Source organism: Protopterus annectens, chromosome 4.part1 (genome assembly GCF_019279795.1).
Source record: "Protopterus annectens isolate FY-2018-M chromosome 4.part1, PAN1.0, whole genome shotgun sequence".
NCBI classification, from domain to species: Eukaryota; Metazoa; Chordata; order Ceratodontiformes; family Protopteridae; genus Protopterus; species Protopterus annectens.
The window spans coordinates 115,779,461-115,793,088 of record NC_056734.1 but is presented as its reverse complement, the minus strand read 5'-3'; the positions used below and the strand labels follow the sequence as shown (position 1 = coordinate 115,793,088).

Here is a 13,628-nt window from a genome sequence, read left to right as displayed (position 1 = left end):
TTGGGTGATTGCATGCCAATTTTATGAAAAAAGTGCTAGTTTTCCCCCTAAGGGAGCTTCCAAAAGGTAAGTGCTTGGCATTTGAAGGGGGAAGTCATTGGGACTGTTTCCTATAAGGTTGTGACTTGTCTTCCCCTCCTTTTGGGGTTGAAGCACCCACTGTCATGGTCTGTAAGAGCCTTGGGGCTGAGATCTGCCTCTTGGGTGTCTGTATCTGCCTCTTTGTGGTCTGTCTGACACTGGAAAAGACCAATTTGCGGAGGGCCAATTTCTGCTAAATCGAGGTGGCTGTACCTGTAAGAAATCCTTCACTGTTTGCATAGATTTTGCCTTATCTTCCATTTTCTTTAATACCTCTTCTGCCTTAACACCAAATAAAATATCCTGCTGTAAAGCAGCATCCAATAATTTTGCCTTAACATGATCAGATAAACCTTGTTCTTTTAACCAAGCATGCCTTCATATCACAGATCCTGTAACTGCTGCTCTACAAGAAGCCTCTAATGAATCAAAACCTTAAGCAAGCATGCCTTCGTATCACAGATCCTGTAACTGCTGCTCTACAAGAAGCCTCTAATGAATCAAAACCACATTGCAGAGTATGTTTTCCCACTAGATCAGCTGCATGCAATAAATCCTGCATTTCCTTAGTCAGGATTTTCTGCACTTGTAAGCATTTTCTGTTTTAACAGAGACATTAAATATTGTTGGCATTTAAGCATATGAAACTGGCAATTTAAAGCCCTCACTGCTAAAGATGCAGAAGTGTAAACTTTCTTCCCCCATCTGTCTAATGCTCTAGAATCCCTGTCAGAGGGAACTGGATTTTTAGCTGTGGAAGCCTTTACCCCTTTGGGACCCTGGGAAATAGTTTCTGGGTCAGCAACAGGGTTTTTATAAAGAAATTTGTGAGAGTCAGGGACTCTGTAGTACCTGTCTGGCTTGACTGGAGCAGGGGGCAAGGAATCAGGATTTAAACTGGATTCAGAGAACACGTCATCCACAATATCGAACACTGGCAGAATAGCAAGGGGCCTGTGCTGAGGCAATAAAAGAAAGTCTCTGAGCCTTTTCTTGAATTCTGAGTAATCCTGGCCCTCCCAATGGAAATGCTCCCTCATGGTATGTAAAGTTTCCCCAAAAGAGTAGTCCTCAGGAGGAGAGGCTGAAGGAATTGATTCTTCAGCATCAGAGTCCTCATAAGGGGGTAAAGAGTATCCCTGGTCTGAAGAGGAATCAGAAGAAATGGAAACCTGGTCAGAGGAGTCATATTCTGTATCCTGCCTAGGCCTTTTATCTGGAGGGGGATGGGAACCCCTGATCAGAGTAATTAAGTCTTCGGCCATTTTAAGCATCTGTTTTTTTAGGCATGGAGGCCTGTCCAGGTGAATGCTGTACTTGCTTCTTTGTCTTTAATGGAGTTTTAGACTTGGTTGTAGATTTAATAGTAAGTTGTGAAGGTCTGAAAACACCCTTGGAAGCCGATGCCTGCTCAGCGGCTCTGGACCCATTTGAGGGGTTAGTTTCCATAGGTCCAATACCTTGAGTTTCCAGAGGTCTAGACATCTCCACGTGGGAGTTGGAGGCGGCCTGTGGGTCTGAGGTAGCAGGTGTCAGGGGCTGCGAAAGCGCCTCACTGAAAACCAGCGAACTGGCAACTGGCCTAGAAGAGGCTTCATCATCAGTTTTGGGCCTCGGATGTCTGTCCTTTTATCCTTGTCTTTGCGTTTTTTTGTGTATTCCGGTCGTCGGTTGTTCTGATGGCATGATATAATTGAACCTTCTGCCAAAGTAATGGCGAGCAAAGTCAAACCGACGTTTAATAGTGCGCTTGTTAAATCTAGCACAAAAACCGACAACTAGTGACATCGTAGTCTGGGCCTAGGCATGGAATACAGTAAGAATGAAAATCCTTATGAGGTATTTGCTTCCCACAAGAAATACAATTATTAACTTTTACTGACATCGGTCTGAGGCAAGAAAAAGTTTCCCCAACGGGGTACTTAGCTTTATTGAAGACTTTGGTTCTGAAATTCGAATTGAAAATCTCAGGAGTCGGCCGACCAGCACTTGCGAACTGCTTTTGCTTCGGGCACCACGCGGCAAGAAAGACTGAAGAAAATGGCGTCAGCTGCATCTTGTGTACCCGTGGCGCACTGACGTCAAGGAAGAAGCGACAGCAACTGACGCCGGACCAAGACTTTGGAACTCTGGCCGACTGCGGGACCGCCTGACGGCAGGATAACCCAAGTGTAATGACTGCAGCAGTGAAACAAGATGAACATCTGGACAGGAAAGCCTGGAATATCTAATTATCATAAGAATGAGGGAAACCAAGCAGTCAGTTTGAGGCCTGCTATGTCCGGATGAGTCATCTCTGCATAATGTGACAGGAGATCTGGAGTGGGACACAGTGTCCAAGGTGGACGCACTAGATGAGACCACAGAAAAGAGAACCACATCTGCCGAGGCCAGAAGGGTGCAATGAGGATTATGATGCTCTTTAACTGACTGGCTTTCTGAAGAAACCTTGGTATTAGGGGTAGGTGAGGGTAACCATAAAGGAGACCGGAGGGCCAAACGTGGACTAGAACATCTCTTAAGTGACTGTCATGGAGGGGGAATTAGGACAAAGACCCTGCTCCATTTGTTGTTGAGAGGGGAGGCGAACAGATCGCAGTATGGTTGACCACATTTGTCGAAGATCATCTTTGACACTGATCAAGAGACCACTAATAAGGAGTCAGGATGGTTCTGCTGAGCTTGTCTGCTAATATGTTGGATTTTGTTAGAAAGCAGATGGAGGAGATCACCCACTGCCAAACTCTCACTGCTTCTCGGCATAGGGGATAAGATCTGGTTACTTCCTGGTTGTTGATGTACAAGACTACTGACATGCTGTCCATCTGCTAGTGGGAGAGAGCTCTGAAAGGCCTGTAATGCTAAAAGCACCATTCTCATCTCTAGAACATTTATAAACAAACTGGTCTCTTCTTGAGGGATCACGTACCTTCAACTGTCCATTTCAAGTAATGCACCCCCCACCCACCCACCCCAACTGGGAGGTGTCCGTGGTCAATGTGGCTTTCTGGGGAGGAAGAACAAATGAGCGGCCTTGATAAATCTCTTTGGAATGTATCCACCACAGTACAGATTTTCTGCAAACCTGAGATAATTTTATTAAATGTTATAGAGACTGTTGATGAAAAGACTGTTGCATTGCTACAGTCTACTGAAGAATTGTCATATGAAGATGAGTAGTGGGTAGTAAAGTTATTGCAGCAGCCATCGACCCTAGGACTTTGAGATTTAATCTTGCTGTGGGGTAAGGGATGAGACAAAACTTGACTAACATGCGCTTTCAGAGTAAGAATTCTGTTTTGAGGCATAGCAGCTAGGCAACTGACTGTCTAGATGAGACCCTATAAACTCCAAGGTTTAAACTGGTTGAGGTTGGGACTTTACCAGATTTACTGTAATCCCCAGAGATTGAGATAAAAGTAGAAGGTAATTTCTGGCCTTTTCCAGAAGATGCCTGGTCGGTGCAGTTAGGAGCCAGTCATCTAAATATGGAAAGAATCCGAATCCGGACAGTCTTAGATGAGCTGCTACCACTGTCATGCATTTGAACACCCTGGGGGCTGTGGTGAGACCAAAGGGCAGGGCTCTGAACTAATAATGACTGGCTCCCAGCCGGAAGCGTCGATATCTTCGGCAACATCTGTTCATTTTTATATGATACTACTTACCATGTAGATCTAGAGAGCACATCCAGATGTCCTTCTGAAGGAGGGGCAGAAAGGACTGAACTATGACCATCTGGAACTTGGAATTCCAAACTGGTTCAAATAACAGAGATCCAAATGGGTCTCAGGTCCCGTTTTCTTTGGCACTGAAAAGAACCTTGAGTAAATACTGTACCCTCTTTGGTCTGGGGGGACCTCCTGAAAACTCTTTTGTCCAGCAGCTTTTCAATTTCTAGAGTTACTTGTTCCCTCTAACTGGGTCGAACACCAGGGAGACTTATTCTCACCTGTGTAGGAACTTGGGGAAAGGGAATAAAGTATCCTCTGGATATAATCCTTTGCACCCAAGAATCTTGTGTGATGGCTGTCCAGGCTTCTGAGTGCAAGGATAAGCGCTCCCCAACTGCCTCCAGAGAGGGATTGTTGGTTAACCTTCCAGCAGTGCTGAAAAGGCCTGCCCGTTTCTCCCTCTGTCTCTGGGGGAAAAATCTCCACACAATTCCTAGAAAGCCTCTTGAGATTTTCTGAGCCACACTTTCTTACCATGGTGTTGATTCCCGGAAAAGGTCATTTGCGGGGTAGGAAAATGGATTCCCACAGCAGACAGCATTTTTCCATCCTTGTTACTGTAGGAGAGCAGCTCTAACTGTTGGTCCAAATAAGAAAGATCCATCCAAAGAAGCTTTAATGAATGCTGCCTTAAAGGACTCCACAAAATCACATAACCGCATCCAGGTACGTCTTTTAACGGCTATGTCTGAACCAACCTCAGGAATCTTCAGCTGCATGTGAGATTAACCTCACGGATGCATTAGTAATGAATTGCAGGGTGGCCATTTGTGAGGAAAAAGATTTCTGCTCCTCTACAGGCATGGACCCTGGTGGAGAGTTAGAGAGCTCCTTGATTAAGTCCCTCTGTAACCTCAAGAAATGTGCCAAATAATTAAGTGACCATAAACCATAGGTTCCTGATACATACACTCACTTCCAAAACCTGTCCAACACCCTAGACTCCCTGTTAGGGGGATGGACAGATGAGCTTGTTCAGCCAACTCCTTTTTACTAGCTGCTGCAATGACCATGGCATCTACAGGAACACCTTTTGTCTAATGTAACCTGGTTGATGGGGCACTAAGTACCTTGTCCAGGCACTTAGGGATCGGTTCTATGGAGTCTGGTTCCTTCCATGGTCTGTGGGAGAGCAGGTCTATCATTTCATCTGCAGGTGGGGTAACCCAAGAAGTACATGGTCCAAACCTAAAGGCTTCCAAGAGCACTAATTCCTCCTGGGAAGGGTTTTGGGCAGACCAACCACATTTTTGGTGAACGATCTTTAATATGTCCCCAAATGAGACATCCTAAGATGGAGAGCTAGGGGACCCTTCCCTTTCATCAAATGCAGTGTCTTCTGTGAGGGATTCCTGTGGGGAATCCAGGAGTCTCCTCTTAAACTAAGTCTTCAAAGGGACCTCCTCAGTGGGATGCTCTGGGGAAGCGTCAGCGGAGACAGGAAGTTCCCTGGTGGAAACTGCTTGGAAGCTCATCTGAGCTAGCTGTCCCTGAGGTGTAAAATGAGAGAACTCGTGCAGGATCCAAAGGAGGAAGAGTCAAAGCCAGTCTAGGTAGAGACAATACCCTCCCACCACTTCGAAAGCCGAGGGCATGGGAGATGCTGAGGGAAATCCTATCGAAGTCGAAACTCTCAGATCAGACAACCCCCATGGCCCCCAAACCCGAAGGGGGAGTCGGAGCTGAGCTATCCAACACAGAAGCTCCAAGAGGAAGCGATGGCTCAGAAAGCTTTGGAGTCAAAGGTCAACCCCTCTGATCCATTGCCGATGCTTCTGCTCAGAGATCCATCATGCTTCAATAGAGTTGGAGCCGATAGGGTCAGTGAAGTCATCGGAGTCGAGGATGTCAGGACCTTTGGATCAGATGGTTCAACTCTCGAGGCTCTCAGATCAGAAGACTCTGAAACAGCAGGTCAGATCGGAGAAGGAGCATGCACATGTTGGAAGGTAAGCTTAAGGCTCACGGATATGATGGGAAGCAGAGCCAACAGAACCTCCATCTGATCTGTGTTCTGAGGAGCTTCCTCATCATCTTATCCATCTCCAACTCAGAGAGACTCTGAGAGGACCTAACAGAAGATGAAGTGGATGGTAGACTGGAAGACTTTTTTAGGGTCTCCTGGAGGAAGGGAGACTTTAATCTAAGACAGGCCAACTTCGGGAAAAAGGCTGAGGAGACTTGGTGCCAACTGTTACATGATCTGAGGTTTTAAATACCTTTGCAAGAGGCTGAGAGGAAGGTACTGACTGATGAGATTCTGAGGAGCATTTCCTATGCTCCCTAGCCTCTTCAGGTTTCTGAGAGGGGGGTTTGAGCCCCTGAAGATGTACCAGCAGAAGTACCCAAAGTCAGAAGAAATCCTTTAAGAATCAACTTATTCCTGTGATCACTAATAACCCTCGCATTAAAAGCCGCACAAACAGAGCAGGAAATGTCTAGATGGGCAGGCTCCAGACAATACATACACTCCCTGTGGGCATCGGAATTAGGGACCTTGTCCCATAGGAAGTGTTCTTTTTAAATCCAGTAGGTTTATCAGCCATACTAGAAAGCAAAGAACAATAACAGCAACCATAATAGAAACCCCCCCTTTTTTTAGATTTTTTAGATAGAGAAAGAGTATCTCTCAAAAGGAGATAAGAAAAGAAGTAATTACCAACAATAGTATGAAAAAGTTTACCTCTAAAGTACAAAAGTCAGAAAAAGAGGTAATAGAGACACTTACATAGTAAAAATAATAAAAACAATAGAAAAATGGAACTGAAAAATTTTAACTATTCAATCACGAAAAAACCACCACAGCTCAAGAAGCTGCAATCCCAACTTATCTTGAAGAGCGACAAACAAGATCTGAGGTAACACGGTAATCAGGGGCATTGCCAGTAAGGGAAGAGCTCGAGGGTTGAATCCTAGAATCTAAAGAAAGTGGACCAGTCAGATCCAAGGTTTGGATCTGAAACCATTTGTTGAGGAAAGAATGAAAATGACAACATCAGATCAACATTTAACAAAGGAAAGCTGCAGCACCAAGAAAATATCAACCAGGGACAGGAATACGACAAAGGAACTTGAGCAGAATGGAATGTATAAACATTTGCAAAAAGATCAAGAGTTGGCAATAAAACATGAACAGATGTATTTATTTAAAACAGCTTAAAAAAGCCAAAAAGTTCTGGATCAAAAATGCTTCATGCTTATCAAGTGATATATAAAAATCAGTGTATGCCAAGACTATATATTCCTCGCTCTGAAGGAGATATGGACCTCCTCAAAACTGATTATATGTATAAATCTGAAATTGTGGGACTGCATACATATTTGCTAACCTCATCAGAGTAAAATGCAGTGCAAGTTCTAAAACATGAGGAGCAGTCATTATCAAGCGGGAATGGAAATCAAACCAAGACAACAAAAAATCATACAGCCACTGAATGTGCTGAAAAATCATAAGAATATAAGGAAAAGAATCAGACAGGAAGGAAAAAATAAAAAAAAATCCACAAATATATTGACTACTACAGAGATCTCTTGAGACAACCTCATGTTGTCCAAGATTTAACACAGAAGTGATTAAAGAGAGGTGAATTGAAACCAAAAGATGAAAGGCTAATAATGGTGGCCCAGGATAGTGTACACATTGGTCTGTAAAGTCCATTGAAAATGTGGAAGAAAGACAAATGTAGGTTCTGTACTGAATTGGAAACACTCACATCTTGCTGTCGGGTATGATACACTCATGACAGAGGACCTGTACACTGGAAATGCTACAATATAGAAGGAGTTGAGAAGCATAGGAAACATAAGCTACAAAACATTATAGAGAATGATGAAGTTTTATATCACATGGACTCAACCATTACCAACAGTTTGAAAATAGATGCGAGAAAAACAGATGCAGTAGTCCATGAAAAAAAAAAAGTAGCATTGATCAATGATTACAGTGTCCTACATAAAAACAGATACAAAGTCATAAAATACCAGGATTTGCAAGCAGAATGAGAGCAGTACGGAAGAAAGATACTCACACAGTTACAACAGTAGTAGAAGCAATAGATTTAATAAAAAATAATTTAAAACTGTATTTAAATATGCTACCAGTACATGTAATCCTGTATGAATTACAGAAAGAGGCAAAACTGGGCACATTACACATGCTGAGAAGAGCACTCTTGTCTAAAATCAAAGATTAAAACAATACTTATTTCATGAACTCTAATTGCACCAGGTCATGGTATTAGAAACCCAAAACACTTGGAAAAAATAAACTAGTTGGGAAGTGGGAGGCTACAGCAGCTGAAGCCCTATTCTAATTTTTCAACAACAGGTGGTTAATTCCCACTTCAAGTTAGGAAACCAGAGGTTAGTTCCAGATGGAGTGCAGTAGTGTAAGCTGTCCTGTATGGGACATAATTCTGTGGTATGCAGAAACATTCATGTACCTGGAGTTCATAGACACATACACACTCAGATTAAATTACACTACATACAAAAAACAGCCATACCAGCTGCATGATGCCAATTACTGACTGGCCTTTCACTGTAAGCACCAGTAAAAAGGACAACAAAAGGCAAATCTGCTACAAAGACAGTAAGAAACTCTTCCTATGCTAAATGTGTTCAAGAAAGAGTGACAAAGAAAGAAAGAAAGAAGCAGAGTGGTGCAAAATTAGTTCACCGGGGGAAACTGAGCTCCAAAAATAATGAAATGGAAGTGATGAAATACCCATCTGCAATCTATCATAGTGCAGGCAACTAGAGTAGAACATGAATCCATATACCCATAAGGTGGGTGTGACACAACAGAAACATAGGGACAAAAATAAAAAAGAGATGTTCAACAATGGCTTTAAGTGGCACGTTCACCACAGGTAGTGGTTCACAACAGCACTATTAAAAATGTGTACAGAATCATCTCACTCTAACCTCTTAACCAAGCAACAAATGTATCTCATCTTCCACAACCAGATACATTTTTGTTGAATCCTCTTCTATGCTAAGAAAAGGCCAAGACAGCAGACATCATAGGTTCATAGGTAGGTACTAGGCTATCAGCCCAAGGGCCTACATAAGCTTAGCCAGCAAGGTTCCATGGCTTACGCCACCCAAGAAAGTTATTTTCCTGTGCCGCTGTTGAGCAGAGACAAAGAAGTGATCCCCAGGGTGTATTTTCTATTTCCCATCCACTCATCAAGATTTTTCTTGAAGAGTGCTAATGAAGAACTTTGCTTGACATAGATGGATAGCTTGTTCCAGAGTATAGGAAGTCTCTGGGACAGGAATCTATCCCTCCAGCATGTCCTATTTATTGTGGTGACAAGGTTTAGGTCCCTAGAGCTCGGAGGGATTGGGATGTCTTTAGATGTAGCATGTCCACCAGCTCTGGGATTGACATAGCTTTATATGTTAGGCAGAGATCACCTCGGAGTAGACGATATGCTATGGAGTAAAGCTGAAGTTTTTTCATGCAGAAGAATCAGTAACTGTAAACCTTTTCAAACTTTAATGCCTGAATTTACTTCCTTCAAAATTTACATTTGCCTATACTATCTCCCATTATTTAAGTTGGTGCCCGAATAAAAGCATCTTCCTGAAGACAACCTTATTTATGGAAGATCCAGCTCCAAAAAGGCAAGAGTATAAGTGCTTCATTCATTTAAAAACTTGAGAATACTTGGTTCCTTGTCTCTGTAAAAAAACAAAAAAAATCTCTTGTTTTCCCGCCTTACTGAACTAGAGTAGTCCAGTTTCAGAGTTGCTGATCCCTGGGCTTTGTTTTTAGTTCCTGTTACTGATCCATTGCCTTATTAGGAAGGAGGGAAGTTTCTTTGCTTACCAGTGGGAGTGGGAAGCACTGAGCGGTCTTGTTGTCCGATTTGGTGAAGTTTCAGCCAGAAACTAGTAGTCCATTGGTCGTTTTGGGCTAATTCCTAGCTCCCTTCAGCCCCCTGCTATAAAACACGCTAAACGCACGTTAGCGCGATTTAGCGCGGAGTTGCCACTGTTGCACACAAGAGCAGCGGCGGTTAAACAAGGTTAAACTATTCGGGCCATCTAAATTCCACTCTTCAAATTTTCCCTTAGAACTACCTTCCTCGAGCTGTACTGCTGATCTAACCAGCATATCCTATAACTGAAAAGTTCATCTCTACTTGATTCCCAAGTAGACTATTCTCTATCTGTAAAGCCTAGCACTTACTCCTACAGTACTTGCACCTTGATAAAGCACTCTTATTATAGATAGTACCCCACCAGCCTAAAACCCACTTCCCCGGAGTCCTTTGAAAGTCTCTTTATCTACTACTTCTAGTATGTCGAGGGATCAGTTGCTAGTGTCCTCTCCAGCTCAACTGGTGAACCTGGGAATATTGAGGCAATGTTACAATTGCCTCATGTACACAGACAATCCTCTCCTTCTCCCACAAAACACAAATACATGCGAGAGATGCAACTATACGCCAAACTGGAGGCTGAGCTCTCTCAACATAGGACTGGCAAGACCAGACAGGAGGAGAAGGTAACCACACACAATACATACCCAGTCACACATGGTACCATCACAACTTCAAATCATACACATACTCACACAAAGACATACTCGGAGGCTCTGATCAAAAATTTACCAAAACAGCAGAGGCCACCAAAGCAGACACCCAAACAACTACCACCTCACGACCCAACACATGCAACACATAGACCACACAGTCAGAGTGTCAAACAGTCACAGCCCTTAAGGCCAAACAAAATGCCAGACACACTTGTCATTGGTGATTCCATAGTAGACACACTGACGTCCCGCTCACCAGACTGAGTAAGGAGAAGGTCACAGTAAGCTGCCTGTCGGGCGCTAGAATCCGCCACATAACGCAAGCACTCAGGTCTCTCAACAGCAGGTACAAGTACGACTCAGTCATTGTCCACGCTGGTGTCAACGACCTGAGACGTACCTCCTTGGACTACATGAAAAGGGACATCGAGGAGCTCTCTGATTATGTAGCCCAGGCAGGTATGACCCTGACCTTGAGCAGTATCCTACCTTCACCTAGAATGATGCCACAATACAGTGATAAGATGATCAGCTTTAATAATTGGCTTAAATTCTGGTGTCATTCAAAGGGGATCCAATGTCTGTCTGCCTGGGATGACATGCTGGACAAGCCACGCTGCTTCGCAAGGGACGGCTTGCACCTGTCACCCCTGGGCTTCCGGATATTGGCAAAGGCTCTTGCCACCCCCATAGTGCCTTTTTTAGGCAAGGCTCAAATTCTAAACCTACCACCCTAGAACACCAAAAAGGAAAAAAAAACTAAGGGTAATGCTGCTCAATGCCAGAAGTCTCAATCTCAAGATGCACGCACTCGAGGCCCTTCTCAATATGGAGAACATCGATGTCTGTGCTGTGACAGAAACCTGGTTCAAGGCTCCTGAGAGCACCCCAGCACCAACAGGTTTCACCTCATATCATGCGTTCCGGCCCCATCTATTCCAGAGGATTGTAGCCCCCCAAACATCTCCAACGCCCAGGTGAGAACTGCCCTCACTAAGGCAAAAAACACAGCATCCATGGGACCGGATGGTGTCCCCGGCTGTGTGCTTCACGAACTCAACGAGGAATTAAACCCACAGTTAGGACAGCTGTTTAATCTTAGCCTCACCTCAGGATACGTACCCAAGGAGTGGCGCACGGCGACTGTGGTCCCACTTCATAAGGGCGGTGCCTCCACAGACCCTGGAAATTACTGCCCCATTAGCTTGACAAGCCTTATCTGCAAAGCCATGGAGAGGATCATAATGGAACTCATAAATAAAGACATAGGGAACTTGCAGACTTTGGATCCAACCCAGTTTGGCTTTGTCAAAGGCAGATCCTGCCTCTTAAACTTGGTTGACTTTTTCGAGACAGTCACCAAGGCCATTGATGAGGGAAAGGCAGTCCATACAGCCTACCTCGACCTGGCAAAGGCCTTCGACACAATACCCCACTCAGGTATCATCGAAAAACCCATCAGCTTGAATGTAAACCCATACATCACAAGATGGGTTGCAAACTGGCTAAGTGACAGAACCCACAGGGTCAGAGTTGCTGGAGCCATGTCAGACTCGAAGCCTGTCACAAGTGGTGTCCCACAGGGCTCAGTCCTGGGTCCACTCTTGTTCGGCATCTACTTTTCTGAAGTACAAGCAAACATAGGAGGGTTATGGCTGACAAAGTTTGCAGATGACTGCAAACTGGGCCATAGTCGAAAACACATCTGACACAGATATCCTCCAGAAGGGCCTCACAGAAACGGATAACTGGTGCCAGAGCCATGGCCTGAAGTTAAACGCCAAAAATGCATAGTCATACCCTTCGGGAAAAACAAGGTTACCCCTAGCTACCATATAGGTGGCAATCCACTGAGCACAGAAAAGTCATCAGGGATCTGGGGACCCAGGTTGACAGTAGCCTTCGCTTGACACTCATGTTGCTAAAGTAGTTAGAAAACCTTCTATATCGCCCACCTGATCATGAAGAGATTCACATCTAGATCAAGGGAGGTCATCGTCCCCTGTACTCATCACTCATTAGACCTATGATTGAGTACAATGCCCCGCTCGAATGTATCTGACCAGACACCTGCTGCAGCTTGAAAGGCCCCAAAAGTTCCTCACCAAAAGGATAAAGGGTCTCAAAAATATGTCTTATGCTGCCCGACTGAAAGAACTCCATCTCTATTCAGTCTCATACCGCTTGCTCAGAGGTGACCTGTGCCTGACATATAAGGCCATGTCAAACCCAGATTTGATGAATATGCTTCACCTCAAAAAATCTAGATCCCTCAGAACCACAAGGGTGGAAGACTTAAACCTTGACACGGTTATAAATAGAACGTGCTGGAGGGACAGATTCATCACCCAGAGACTCCCTGTGCTGTGGAACAAAATCCCAGTACATGTGAGGCAGAGCACCTCGCTGGCCTTGTTCAAGAGGAATCTTGACCAATGGATGGGAGATCGCAGATATACCCCAGGGATTACTTCAGTGTCACTGCTTGACAGAGGCACAGCAAAATGATAGGCATAGTTTTTATTCAAACTAAAGGGGTGGCGAAAGCCACATAACTATGGGCTAGGCTTATAAATGCCCTTGGGCAGATAGCCTAGTATGAACCTATGAACCTATGATGTCATCAAACATGACATGTACAATATCAATTCTCTTTAAAGTGCGTTTGCCCCCTGGATACTCATGTGAGAAGATGTGCCACAATTACCTAATAAATTTAACTGTGATAACTCAAGAAATGCTTCAGTCACTCAATTCCATTCGAGGGACCCATGCTTCTGCTACTAAAACAGCATCCTATATAGTAAACAGTGTAACAAATACAATATTTTCCAGTCTACTGCCTAGTAAGCATTGTATTAAGTCTTACATTTTAGACAGCCTAAGAAAAAACAAAACCAAATAAAACTTGAGGGAAAAAAAAAAGGAGCAGCGTTTCATATTCTTAAGGCAAAGAACACTTTCCCTATGCATTTTGCAACCATATCCCAGGCTACAAGGATAAACATGACAAATTACACCAATCAATTAATATGCCACTGAGAACAAAGAGGAAACCAAAGTACACACACAAAACCCAAGCAAGCACAAGAAAAGGTAAATTCCACACAAACTAAAGGGAAGCAAGGATTAAACACTCTACTCAGAGTCTATGTGAAAAGGCATCATTTCTAAAACTAGCATCAACTGCAACAGTATTAATGCTAAACAAACAAAAAATATAACTACATGTCATACCAGGAGATCTGCTGCTTTTCCATGTATGG

General features: G+C 43.9%; 1 protein-coding gene across 2 annotated transcripts in view; it reads right to left on the bottom strand.

Annotated features, from left to right (window-relative positions):
• Positions 1 to 13,628, bottom strand: part of DZIP1L (DAZ interacting zinc finger protein 1 like) — a 1,070,134-nt gene that overhangs the window by 839,324 nt on the left and 217,182 nt on the right. The gene's annotated exons all lie outside the window — the stretch shown is intronic.